Below are 15,033 nucleotides of genomic sequence, written 5' to 3'. Positions count from 1 at the left end.
GGATAAATCTGAGGACATTTTGCTTGATTTCTATTTATCTTGTAGCTCCGCCCACAGTGCGATCCCATTGGCCCAAACAACTGTATATTGTACATGGGATGTGTTCTGATTGGCTGCAATTCTTTCTTCTTTTTTCTTATAGGAAACAAAGTTAGAAGCTGAAGAATCCGTCATGTTAATGTCTTTTTGTGCTGCTGGTTGTTTTTTCTTCACAGCAGCAGTAACTGCTTCGGCGGATGCTGTGTGTTCTGTGTCATTCGTGGGGTTTTTTGTGCTGTACATCAGGCACACGGCTATCAATTAAGCCAACAAACGCACAGATAAGTGTGTGAGGATGAGGGGAAGACAGAAGCTGGAGGAAGTGATGCGGGATTGGAGACAGTATCCCGACTGCAGCCAAACACCTTAATTGTGATGCATTCTCGGGGTTCGCTCCTGTATGAAGTATCCTGCTCTGATGCCATATGGTGTCGCATGCAACATTTAACTTGTCAGCTGTAATGGATTGTTCTGGAAGCAGATTTTAGCTGTAAGCGCTAACGGCTCGTCTGCGGGCGGCTGTATGAAGGATCGCGAGGCTCGATCCGCTTGGAGACGCTGACCCGTGTGACTCTCAGATTTACCCAGCATCCTCGGCGGCCCTTGAGCGGCTGCTGTCGGACAGGAGCGGGTGAATAGCGGTCAGTTTCTCCACGGGTTTGACCTGAACATTATTCTGGGTTAAATACTCAAACCTGCTCTCAGAATCTGCGGCCTGTTGTCAATTACCACAGAAAATGAGTTTATTTAGAATGCAGGAATAACCACAACACAAATATGTTTTTATTAATTATTTATGGTTGAAGTATTGAGGCCCTTAATTATTCTATCGATCAACCTTAATATGCAAAACTGATATTGTAAAACAGCCAATTCAAAAACATTTTCATTAAAGATCTGCTTTATTTGCAATAAATCTTATATTCATTTTACCATTGCACATTTTTCTGTCAAAGTCTAGTTTCAATCTCACTGCTGATTGTTCAGTGGTTAATTGTAATCAACTAATTTATCAATAAATAAATAAACAAATATATATATATATATATATATATATATATATATATATATATATATATATATATATATATATGAACTGAAAATGTTTTTAGTAATTAAAAACTATTTATTTGTAAAAATGTGTGTGTAGTAATTGTTTAAAATAATTAAAATAATAAATTAAAATGTTTATTATTATTTAAAAGGTGTATATATATATATATATATATATATATATATATATATATATATATATAAACCACATTTGAAAAAATAATTGTACATTTTGTAAATTGTAAATTTATAACTACAATTATTTAATTAGTTTTCATTTAATAATTAAAAACATATTTTAAAAAGTGTTATTTATAATATTTTAAAGTATAAAATAACTTATTTTTAACAATAAATTATATATTTATTTAAAATAATTATTTGCACATTTTAAATAAAAACATATATATACTCAAATGTATTGAAAGTGCAAGTGTAAAAATCACCGTAGATGTGAGGTTCATTCGTTGTGTCACAGATGCTTTCCAGAATATTTCTTTAAACAAAAACGGCGGTGGAGTTGAGGACAGCTGTAAGATCTTGAGATGTTGTTAATGAAGAGCATCTCCACACGTTTCATGCAGTAGTTTAGTTTCCGCAGGGAACACAGTGATTTACACCTTTGAACGCCTGTCAACATGACACACAGAAACACAACACAATCTCACACACACACACACACAACAATCCAGATGTCTCGCACAAGTCACGTCTCAGGTGTGTGCACGTTTGTGACCAACTTTCAATCCTGCGTCAAGGCCAAAACTTGAGAACATAGGGACAGAAAAGCTCCATTTCTTAACATTAGTAAACTACTTAACATACTGAAGAAAAAATAAATAAAACGTTTAATGATTTACATTTTCACTTTTTTTGCTAGCAAATTAAAAAATAACCAAATAAATGCCATGTAATGCGTTTAATTAAATTAAATAAATAAATAGATCCTGAAAATCCTAAATTAAGTATTATTTTCTTTTAAAATGGTGCAATAATCTGTTTTTATTATTATTTTTACTATACTATGAATTGTAGTGCAGTATGAATTGCTGACAGCTAGTGCTTTAAATGCAGGCCAAATTATTTTAGAAATTAGGAAAGAAGTATTGCTTTTTTTCTCTACTGTAGTGTAAAGCAAAAATAATATACTTAGTATGAAATATTAATTTTAGTTTAGTTTACACAGCAATTGTTTTGCAGTATATGGCTATTACTGTCACTGTTGTCATTATTACATTTGCGTTTAGTCCTTTAGCAGATGCTTTTATCCAAAGCGACTTATAAATGTGATAAAAGAAGCAATCAAAATCAACAAAAGAGCAATGATAGCCTATGCAAGAGAGCAAGTTAGCCTAACGCAGCACACATATTATTATTATTATTATGTTCTAATTTGTTTGGCTTCCTAAAACACTAATGTGAATGCAATGTAGATTGAGAGAATATATCACAAATAAAAAGAGGGTTGTGTCTCGTTTAAAGTTCAGGTTCAAGGACTTTTTTCTGACTTAAGTGTTTTTTTTTAAGAACATGTGTTGGAGATTAATTTTAAACTCTCAAAGTGCATTAGATAGAATAATTGAACTTTAAAATGCACTGAAGTTTCATTTCTTTCCAAGTATTTTTATGTGATCGTATCGAGATATTATCGTATCGTGATATTTTGATATCGTAACATCTCTGGTGAGCACTAAAGCGTCCTGTTTGAGAGTGAGAGGTGTTTTATATTCCATGCAGCACTCTGTGTGATTACCCTGATCACATCCGCTGCCAAAACCCCTGAACCCAGCTCTCCACCTGCTCCATCTGCTCCCGGCCCGAGCGCACCGTCCTCGACGGAGGGGAACGCCTGACGATGGGGTTCTGGGAAAGAATCGGACCGTGAGATGCTCCTCTGCAGGCCATGAATGTCCAGAGCCAGCAGAAGTTTGGGAATGTGGCACAGTTTGGGAACGAACTGGTGTTTTTAGGTTCCTAGTAGGGGTGTAACATTGCACAAATATTTTTTTTCGGTACGGTACGGTACGGTATGGTACGGTATGGATTCGGTATGGTTTCGGTACAGCAGGAGGAAAAAGTACTAAGCATATAGAGATCCTCATATGAATGTCTGCATGTTTAATTCAGTTTAGACAGTTTGCATGATTGTTTAGCGTCCTTGATCTGAAAATAATTGCTGTGAGACACTGGCGGACCGAACGAGTCTTGAGTCTTGAGATCCAGATATTTTAAGCGTTTTTGGCAACATTGGCTCTCAATACAAAAAATGTACCTATACATACGAATCACTGCAATTTCCAGATGGAATAAACACTAGAGGCAGTAATACTCCGACAAATTTTATTCCTTTTCACACAACGTATGATTTGCAGGTCCACAGTTTTGATTAATAAGGCCTACATTTATGACATCAAAGCAATTTTAAGATGCTGCAAATCCTGCAACATTGCATTGTTCACATTATCGGGTATTATTATTATTATGGTTTGGTGGAAGGGATATTTCCAACACGATAGAGCATTAACGTTTAGCACCACTCCTCAGATATTTTGAATTATGAACCACCGAAGTATGAACCTGAAGCAATGTAATACAAATATACAGCAATACGTGCCGATATCATTGTAACAAAAACATGCTAGGGGCACATATTGAACCCATGTTTTAACAGCACTGGACGTTTCACTTTGAAACTGCCTCGACTGTTGCAATAAGATCATAATAAAAGTGTTGCAGGAATGTATTTAGAGGCTTGTATTTTCAGTGCCTGCCTGGGTTGGTTTTTGGACTTGTCTTTTCAACTTAATTTGACAATTTAGAAAGTTACTGAAGTGTGAAGTTCCAGTTTAGGGTCAGCGATATCTTTATCTTATTAGCAAAAGATTTGAAATAAATTCAGTTTATTTGTTTTAAAAGCAATATCTGGCAAAACTGCATCGCCGACACTTAAACTATATATATATATATATATATATAAACATCTTGCTAACTGAGACTTGTCATAGCACTTGCATATCATGTTTTTTTTTTTTTTCTTGGTTTTGATCGCTTCTATTGTGCTCATTTGTAAACTGCTTTGGATAAAAGCGTCTGTTAAACGACTACATGTAAATGTAGATCTATTATGTTGAGAATTGGTCTACGGAGTATGAGTACTACTCAGCTGTAACCAATCAGAAGACAGAAGGGTGTTTGTTTCATAATGAGGATGACATCATGATGAAGCAGGCGTCTGATTGGTCAGTGTCAGATCTCACTCGGTGCAGTACAGCACAGGTTTCCCAGACTCCTCGGCAGCTGTAGCCGCTTTCTCCAGCTGTTACAGACACGTCACCTGCTCTGCCCGTCTCTCTCTCTCACATAAAGCCACCGCAGGTCCATAATTACTGCCACCAGGGGAGGCAGAGGAGCCATTAGAGACCCCGGGAAACACACACACACACACACACACACACTGTTTATACCATTCAGTCTATTAATGAATGTGAGAAACTCTTCACACCGACTCTTTACGCATCTGCCCAGTCTGGTCAGTGATGTCATTTGATCAGAATGTAATAAAAAAGTAACACATCCAATCAGAAACAACTTTAGTGCAAAATATGCACATACACGTTTAAATAAAGGTTCCTAAAGGCTGTTTTTGCAGTGATGCCATTGGAGAACACAAAAGAACCTTTCAGTGAACAGTTCTTTTTCGACTATAAAGAACCTTTTATAAATTTGAAAGGTTCCGTGGATGTTAAAGGTTCTTCAGAGAACCATCGATGCAAATACAGAACATGTATTTTTAAGAACGTTCAGTTTTTGATTTCATGATGAGTGAATTTCTCCCTGAATGAATAGTGCGTAGATTGATTAAATGTCTTGTGAGTTTGTTAAGTGTTGAGGTGGAGAACAGATCACACTCTCTTTCACTCTGGGTTTTATTTCTGGCAGTTTCTGCTCATAGTTACTTATTAGGGATCAGTCTGAATATTAATTGTATGTGTGCGTGCGTGCATATGTGTATGTGCAAGTGTGTGTGTGTGTGTGCTTCTCCCTCAAAGCTGTTCCACTTCTTGCTTTCATCTGAATTTGCTGCTTGAGTTTTGAGTGTTTCTCAAACAGGTGCTGGACAGCAGCAAACATCAGCAGCAGCAGCTGTGCAGGTAGAGAGACACCTCCATCCTGTCTCTCTCTCTCTCTCTCTCTCTCTCTCTTTGTTCTTCTCCTTCTGTCAGTCCACAGACTTTAAGGGAAGTTACCTGACTGTTGTTTTCACAGTACTGTGAAAATATATATAGCATGTGACCCTAAACCACAAAACCATCATCAGGATATATTTTTATTTGAATAAATCATCTCTCCATTGATGTATGGTTTGTTAGGATCGGACAATATTTGGCTGAGATACAACTATCTAAAAATCTGGAATCTAAGGGAGCAAAACATTTTTAAAAAACCCTGAAATGTCCAATGTTTTTATGTTTACGGTAGGAAATTTAACAAATATCTACATGCAAATTAGCCAATAATAGATATATGTTAATGTCTAGCTGTGATAAATAAATGAAAGAAAAAATACAAAATAAATACATTAAAGTAAATGTCACTTAACTATTATACAAGTAAATAATATAAAATATTAATATAAGCATATCATATATATGTATATGGATGCCGTTCATCCAGTGTGTTGTAATTGAGATTCAGCAGCAGTGAATATATCGCTCCCTCACTATGCTTTTTAGGCTTTTATTATTCATTCATGCCATAATCATTGAGATATGTTTCTAAACTGGACTGCATTTTATTTTCCAGTGAGATCACCTCAGGGGCTAAAATGAATTCATAAGGACATTTTTATTAGCTTAAGTCTATTATTAAAGGCTATTAAACAAGCTTATTCAAATCTGTGATTTCCTTTTATAACTCCTCTGAAGCCTTTGGGTGTTACTGAAGCCTTTTTATTTCGTTTAATGTAACGTTTCCAATGCCTGTTAGCGCTTCTGTACTGCGTCCAGAATACAGTATTTCACTTCTGCTTGCTTAAAACACACTTTGGCAAGAAACATGTTCCTCGAGCTCTGGAGGAGAAAAATAAAAAACGAGGTGACGTTTTAATTCGGATGGAGAAGTAAATGTTTTCAGACGTGTGCTGTGAGATGTTTGCAGGAGATGAGCCTTATCGTATCAAAACACGGCCTTCTGTCACCGGCGTTTAACGACGGTAATTGTTCTGACAGCCAGTTCTTTCCAAAAAAAAAAAAAGGTGCATGGTACAAAACAACTCTCGACCTATGTGCTCATCTCCACACGCAAACAGCGGCTTTCCCCTCATAAAGCCATGCAAATGTGGAGTTATCGGCTAAGCCCCATCGAACGCTCCCATTTGGCACAGATCCCTTTCTGTGTGTCTTTCTCATATGGTACAGATGTGAATTTTAAGATCATCTAAGCGCTCTTTTGCACAAAGTAAGATGGTGAGCTTTAGCGAGACGTCCTTTTGTTCGTCATTCTGCTAAATTGTCTTGTGATCTGTGATGTATTTTATTGTCGGCACAAGTAATCCTCACCGCCGCTTCGGTGTTTTATTCCGTAAATAAATACAACGCAGAACATTGTTTCGGTTTTCAGACTCGACAAAGACAAGCCCCGCGTTCTCATTGTGTCGGAATCACGCAACAAATCCTTCGCAAAACAAAGAGGAACTAGAAAAACGCGGCGTCTTTGTGTTAAAACAAAAGCAAGAGAAGTAGCAGACAAAAGAGGACAGGCGCTGATGTTGATTAGGAGATTTACAGAGGCAGCGATACGAGAGTATCCGCAGCTCTTCGATCGCGGGGCTTTGGCACTGCAAACGCTGTCAACGAGCCAACTAAAAAATCTGCAGTGTCTGCCGCATTTCAGCAGCGGATGCACGCGCTTCCAACTTTTCCGCTCGCACATAATTGTTCAACTTTATAACTAATGCCAAACCTGTAACGGCGGCCGAGGTTAATTTTTTTCCCACCGTGCCAAATTGCCAAATGTATTCAAAGCGACGCAACCCCTGAACGCCACATGCATTTGCCAAGCGCCTCCTGGATAATGCACGGTGATGTTTTTTAGGGTTTGGTGATTATATTGATCTGCGTACGTTGTTTAACGAGGGCTGTTTTGCATGGGGCGCTCTGCCTAGAATGCATGCAATCAAAGGAGCCTAACAAGTGCATGGCTCCCCTGCCAGCACTGTGAATTTTAATACCCCTCGATCGACTATCGATAGTTCAGTTTCCCCGAGCCAAAATCTCAACGGGTCGCGGCGACGAAGCAATGTGCAAAATTAATTTTTGACGCGGCATAAAGAGCGAAGGAGGACAATGTTTTTAGGCCGTTGTGCATGCGTCGTTCGGATCTGTGCCTTCTCCTTCTGTACCTTTCAGACTCTGTCGGCACGCTGGCCTGGTGCCCACTGATGTCATGGAAACTGTTGTATTAGTACGAGTGATTCATGTCCGTACGGCCTCCCCCACAAGCGCCAGGCTTTTTTTAACCCTTCCCCCTGTTTTAAATAATTTTCCACACAGCCTCATTGAACTCGAATGGACGTGATGACAAGTCTAATTATGTGGTTTTGAGGTTACTGAAGGTGTCTGTCTGTAAAAAACACATTCAGACTCCCACTCCGAGCGCTTTTGGATCTGATAATATCCATTCGTGCATTCGAACCCGCGGAGTGTGTGTGGCGTTAAAGGGTTTTTGTGTACGTTTTGGCTTGGAGACATGAAAAGCTCTTTGAGCGCTTCTTTAAAGATGAACTTGGCACGAGAACACAGTGGCACGTCCAACCCCCGAACCTCGACCTTGACCAATCAGGGCTCTCCGGAGTTGCCCGTGTGCCAGCTTCACTTTCATAATTCTATCAGAGACGCCGCAGCACTCCAGCACATCTTCCAAAACACGCTACCTCGTCTTTTTTCCCCGTCAAACCTCACTGAAACTATTTTAAACCGACGAGCTGCTAAATGCATTTAGGCTTTTACACGTCAGAAATGTGCTGCATGTCAGGAGCTCCGTCTGCAATCAGACGTAAACACTAAACAGCATCCTAAAAAATAACCCAGTCTGGTTATGCATGTGGCTTTTGTGAGTGTCCTACATGCAAAGCTTTTGTGCAAGAAAATAAAGCATGATGCAAATTATATTGTAATGCTTTCTTCGTTCACAACATTGTATTTTATTTAATATTTTACTTAGACAAAGAAAAATGAATTAACTTAAAAATGAACCATTTTTTTCTATATATATATATTTAATAAATTTATAATATCGTAAAAAAAAAGGTATTTCGGCCTGACCAAGCAAGTCTTGAGCTTTGTTTGCTCTTTCATTACCTCTGCTGTAGCATGTTGCTTAAGATATTAATTTAATATCTGACATCTCTCATAGATGCCGCATAACTCCGACTCCAGGAATATTTAGATTAGCTGTCAGATACTGTTAGTTACCGGAAAACCAGCCAAGACAATCAGCAGTAAGAAAAGCACAGAAACGCTCGCACAGATCTATCTTTTTCTCGCAGTAAATATGAAGTCCGTCCTGTTTTTGCACCTGCTCTCAGAGACGCCGGCATCATATGCGGCTTTGTTTTTTTAAAGCTTCTCGCAGGGTAAAATAAAAATGTCACTTTGTGTGCATGCTTATTAATTAATCAGTAATTAGTCTCTTATGCAAGAATTATGTTGCATAATATCCCAGTTATTTATTTATATACAATAACATACAATCAAAAGCAAAGCTTCTCGTATACATTTTTATTATTTTATTTAATTTCATATTATGCTCTCTTTTGCGCATTTAGATACGTTTTCCCGTCATTTCAAGGTAAACAAAAGCATGAATATGTATGCATTTGATGGTTGCACATCTAATGTGTTGTCAGTGCTGTCAGTCAGGATATTTGACAGGTTTTCGCAGTATTTCTACGCCGTGATGAATAGAATAAAGCCGGTTGTTGTGGCTTTGGCTGTGTTTCAATCGGTTGCGGTCTCGGCTGGGTTTGGTGGGCCTGCGGTCGGGTTTATGTGCTTTCTGTGGCCGCAGGTTGTGCTGCGGAGGGTCGGAGATGAAGGGCGGACTCGCTGCATCTCCCCCGGGGCGAGAGAAGCATCCCGTGAGCGCAGACCACGCATCAAACAGGATTAAAACCCGAGGAAGCCCTGCCACGCTGGAGCCGTTCCATATTTGTTTTTCATGTCGGGATGGGGAGAGCAAAACATTGTGTAGCTTAATTTTCTCCTAGAAATTGCCTGTCAAGAGACATCATTTCCAAATTATTGTTCATTATAAGCAGCCCTCAGCTGCCTAATAGAGCCGGCGTCTCTTCCTTCGGTTATCCAAACTACTGATCTGGATGCCTTTCTTTTTTTTTTTCAGTACGAGTGACATTTACAGTTTGTATTAAGTGTTTCTAACCTCTGAAATGGTGTGTTTGTGTGGTTGATAGTCTCTATAAAATGATTGTGGGTGGTTTAGGATTAGGTTTGGAGGTTAGTTAAGGAAATACCGTCTGGGATTAACATTTTTGTTAAGAACTTAATATGTTTACTCTGCGAGGACGCATTAAATTGATCAAAAGTGACTGTAAAGACATTCCTAATGTCACAAAATATTTCTGTTTCAGATTTCTATTCATCAAAGAAAATGTTTTTCCACCAAAATATGAAGCAGCACAATTGTTTTGAACATTGATGATAATTTGAGCCACGAATCAGTATATCAGAATGATTTCTGAAGGATCATGTGACACTGAAGACTGGAGGAATGATGCTACAAATTAAAAAAAAAAAAACAGCTTTGCGTCAAATAAATAAATGACACTTTGCTATATTTTCAAATAGAAACCAGTTATGTTAAATTGAAAAAATATTTCACAATTTTACAGTTTTTACTGGATTTCTTTCAAGAACATAAAAAAAAAAAAAAAATCATCCCAACACCCAGATTTTAAATGCTTGTCCATTATGAACCCATCGCGGATGATGACCTTTGACCTTGTTACTGTGGTGTTTATGTATGACTACATAAACTCAGGGGGTGTAGATTATTTTTAAATGTGTTAATGCACTAAATATGTAACTCTCAGAGGTGTATAACATCAGAGATACTGTTATATTCATGCATTGATCATAAATTGCAGAATAAATAATTTGTTTCTCTCTTTGTTTGTCAAAATTATGAAGTGATGACATTATTGCACATCAGATGAACAAAATCACACGAAATATTGTGATTTATAAAAATGATTTCCCCCCAAAACCTGTTTTTGCTTGTCTTTCTTCAGGTTTTAACATGACAGCCTCTGTGCTCCGTCTTTATATCTGAAGTTGTATGTGTTGTGTGAGGCTGGGGTTTGTGTACGGAGCAGCTGTCTGATGCTCATGTACTGAGACGCGTCCTGTCGATCGCATGTCGCTTTTTTGATGAACTGTTTCACAAGGTTAAGCACATTTTTTATTCCGTCTCTCTTTGTCTCATCCCTGCCCCCCTCCCAAAAAAAAAAAAAAAAAAAAAAAGCTCTGGCACGGATGAATCTGTCTGCGAGAAGCTGCGTGTGTGAGAAAGACGATTATGAGCGGCACCTTTCGCTCTGCTGATAACAGTCCGTTTCTGCGTTAATTCTACCTGCTTGATCTCAGTTTGGCAGCGAGACGCTCTCAACCGTGATGCTTTGTGTTGTAATGATCACTTCTGAATGCAAACCAATGGTTTTTTGTGGTTTAAGCTAAAGATGTGCCACTGTTTTGGTCGTGTGTTTTTGGCTCGGTGGCGCACGCATGCATGTGGATGCATGTGATAGATCGAACGTAATCTTCATTTTGTCAACACGATTTATTAGTGCAATGAGCTACGGGCCAAAACAAGCGAAATAGCTTGTTTTTGTCCTTCTCAGCAGGAAAACGTACGACGTCTGTATTTCGCATAACGTGCACTAACGACAGCGATGATACGCAGCTGGTCCCGAGAAACTCCGGCGCAATGCAAACTCTGAATCTAATCCGTAATCCGCCGGTGTCGATGAGTCAGAGAGGGTTTGTCTTTGACTAGCTGATGATTATGAGCCAGTTATTATCCATAACAAAACCACTTATTCACGGGGCGCGTGTTCTCCCGTGTAATGAGGGGCTGTCATGCGTGTGCTGAAAACACCCTCATAGTCTGTCAAAACCACAGAGGAACTTCAGCGTGACTCAGCGGGAGAAATCAGCCCGTGCTAAAAGTCAAAACCATATTTTTAGCAATAAAATATCAGAGGACAAACAAAGACACAAGCTAATGAGGGAACATGAGAAACCAGCGGCAGGAGGAAAAAGATAGATGTGAGTTTGATCAAATTTAAGGCTATAACACGTCTTAATTATATATATATATATATATATATAAGAAGTCCTACATTTGGGGACGGAAGAAATGCAGTATGCCTTAATGTGATTGTTAAACTTTAAAAGGCTGTGTTTAAATTAAATAAATGTGCTCACTGTGCATTTAAATGAAAAACAAGTGTTGATATATTGTGCAAAAGCATATTTCAATACATATGTAGTTACAATCACCCTTTGACTTTGCTTGAGGTTTTAGGTTATTTAGGTTATTTCATATTAGTGGAAAGAAAATATCCTGAGGACACGTGTAAGTGTTTATTTTATTGCACTTTATCTTTTTGCGTCTATAGATTTCAACTGAAACACATATCTCTAAGCACTTAAATGCACCAAAACTTAGTTTTATTCCTATCTATATTCTGAAGGTTTTTTAGGCTCCACGAAAGCGTGATGAATGGAAAATGCCGACACTAGTGCACTTGAATTTCCAACAACTCAAATTCAGATTGTTCTTAATGCTGCATGCGCCTGAACTTTTGCCAAAGATGTTTTGTTGTTGTTGTTGTTGTTATTTTATGGCAAGAAAAAATTTGGAGTTTGAATTAATAATAACACACAAGAAACTAAAAATGTATTTTAGAATTCATTTTTAAGATAACATCTGAATGCAAGCACTCTACACAGTGCACACTGCAGTGCAAAAAAAAAAAAAAAATCAATGTTTTAAACTAAATGCTATATTATTTTAAATGGTAGAATTCAGTAGAATGCTACATTGTTTCAAACCATAGAATTCAGTAGAATGCTACATTGTTTCATACTGTAGAATTCAGTAGAATGCTACATTGTTTCAAACCATAGAATTCAGTAGAATGCTACATTGTTTCATACTGTAGAATTCAGTAGAATGCTACATTGTTTCATACTGTAGAATTCAGTAGAATGCTACATTGTTTCATACTGTAGAATTCAGTAGAATGCTACATTGTTTCATACTGTAGAATTCAGTAGAATGCTACATTGTTTCAAACCATAGAATTCAGTAGAATGCTACATTGTTTCATACTGTAGAATTCAGTAGAATGCTACATTGTTTCATACTGTAGAATTCAGTAGAATGCTACATTGTTTCAAACCATAGAATTCAGTAGAATGCTACATTGTTTCATACTGTAGAATTCAGTAGAATGCTACATTGTTTCAAAAAGTAGAATTCAGTAGAATGCTACATTGTTTCATACTGTAGAATTCAGTAGAATGCTACATTGTTTCAAAAAGTAGAATTCAGTAGAATGCTACATTGTTTCATTCTGTAGAATTCAGTAGAATGCTACATTGTTTCATACTGTAGAATTCAGTAGAATGCTACATTGTTTCAAACCATAGAATTCAGTAGAATGCTACATTGTTTCATACTGTAGAATTCAGTAGAATGCTACATTGTTTCAAAAAGTAGAATTCAGTAGAATGCTACATTGTTTCATACTGTAGAATTCAGTAGAATGCTACATTGTTTCAAAAAGTAGAATTCAGTAGAATGCTACATTGTTTCATTCTGTAGAATTCAGTAGAATGCTACATTGTTTCATACTGTAGAATTCAGTAGAAAAAAAGAGAAATCTAAAAAGCGCTCTATAAAAGCATCAAACTCTAATATGTCAAAGTGAAACTTTGCATCTGGCTTCATCCAGCGTTCATATTTATTTTCTGGAAACACACATTAGTGAAGATTCAATTACACAATGCCTCACTTTCATATTTAAACATACTATTACAGAAATGTAGTAATGCAAAATAAATTCCCCTTATTTACTGTGATAAATCTACATGTAGATATCTATTCGTTAACATCTTGTCCTGTAAGTGAGTATAGATTAAGTATGGATTTTTCTATATGGACGTACTGTATGGTGCTCATTTTATTTGTTCAGGTCCAAAACTAGAACAAGCTAAAGAAGAAACTGAAGTAAAAGCAAAGAAAAGAAAGAGCGAGAGCCGTACACATGCAGCATCTGTGCTCAATGTGTGCGTTTTTCCGGAGTGATGTTCCATCTGTGGCATTCCCGTCCGATTCCAGCCTTCTTCCGGATTTCATTCCCACTTCCAGATTCACGGTCCTTTGGATTAGCAGGGTTTATAAAGATGTGTGTCTGAATCCAGCAACACGTCAGGATCTCTCAAGGAAACTGTCAGACACGGGGAAGAATGAGAAAGATGGTTTATCTCGCTGAATGATATTTGTTTGGTGTGGAATGTGTTTTGGACGTTTGGCATCTGTGTGCAGTCAAATGTAGAGTATTAAAACGAGCGCAGTGATCCTCATGTGTTCTGCATGGTGATTCAGATCACTGCAGCAGATTTCACTGTGTTTGGACGCAGGTCATGCGTGTGCTCGCTGTTTGACCTCTGGTTTGACCTCTGAGTGTTCTGGGACGCTACCTGGTAAATGTTCAGATCAGAACAGAGCACGGTGAATCCTGTGTGTGTGTGTGTGTGTGTGTGGAAGAGATTTATGCTTTTATTTTGTGTTATTCTCCCTGTTTTGATTAGGCACATGTATCCACAATAGTAGAAAACACCTTTTTTTTCAGTATTGACATTTATAAAACTTAAAAATATATATATTTACATATAAAAAGATTTTGATCTTTGTTTATGATTTTACAGTTGCAGTGATGGCAGAATGTACTTTGTTTTACTCTGTGGTTATGGTATTTTTCATGTATTTTATTTTATTTATCGTTCTGAGAGAGAGGGATAGTCCTTTAATTTGTCATGTTTGAAGGTTTACAGTAATAAATGCCTTTGCTTCCTTCTTTCAGATGGGCTTATGATGCATAAACGTCTAGAAAACTTGTTTTCATCTTAATTTTTGATGAGTTTAGAGTCATAACAACTCTACTGTGTTTTTTTTACTCCATTGTCACCATTGTGTATTTATGTGAGCAATTAGATTTACACTAATTATGATGCTTTATAATATATTTGACAGTTATGTACTTAATTTGACTCTATGGTAGTCATTTGTTTTTGTTAAACAAGGTTTACATTGATCTGCTTTGTTTACTCTACAGTACATTACATACAGTACTCTACTCTATGGTACATTTTCATGAGAAATGGCAATGACTTTAGTAGTTAGCGTAGTGAATAGCACCGTTGTTGTATTCAAAAGGCCTACATTAAACCTATTTTGTCCGTTTCGGAGCTGGGGTCAGAGCAGAAGCGCAGGAGAACATGAGCAGGACTCTGTAATTGGGCTCATTTGATTATGACTGGATGAGGTCACGAGACTTTAACAATATTTGCTGTGTGTGTGTGTGTGTGTGTGTGTGTGTGTCTGGCGGCGGTCCCGGCCCGGCCCAGTGCAGTTAAAGGCAGAATGCATTCAAGCATGTTCCTCTATATAATTAACAGCCTGTAGACGAGTGTTTGTGAGACTTTGAGAAGGTCTTTATTCTGCTAATACCAGATCTCACATCCAAAGAGAGGCCTGCTCGTCGCTTCTTTGTTCTCCTAACAACAGTAAAACAAAAAAACATCAAGTCAGACATCTTCATTCTCTCAGAGCAGAGCAACTAGTCGACGCTTGGTT

At 37.6% G+C, this 15,033-nt stretch overlaps 1 protein-coding gene across 2 annotated transcripts in view; it reads left to right on the top strand.

Moving 5' to 3' along the window:
• The window catches only part of tcf4 (transcription factor 4), a 162,976-nt gene that overhangs the window by 50,043 nt on the left and 97,900 nt on the right, over positions 1-15,033 (top strand). The gene's annotated exons all lie outside the window — the stretch shown is intronic.

Source organism: Carassius auratus, chromosome 21 (genome assembly GCF_003368295.1).
Source record: "Carassius auratus strain Wakin chromosome 21, ASM336829v1, whole genome shotgun sequence".
NCBI classification, from domain to species: domain Eukaryota; kingdom Metazoa; phylum Chordata; class Actinopteri; order Cypriniformes; family Cyprinidae; genus Carassius; species Carassius auratus.
This window is presented reverse-complemented; position numbering and strand designations above follow the sequence as displayed.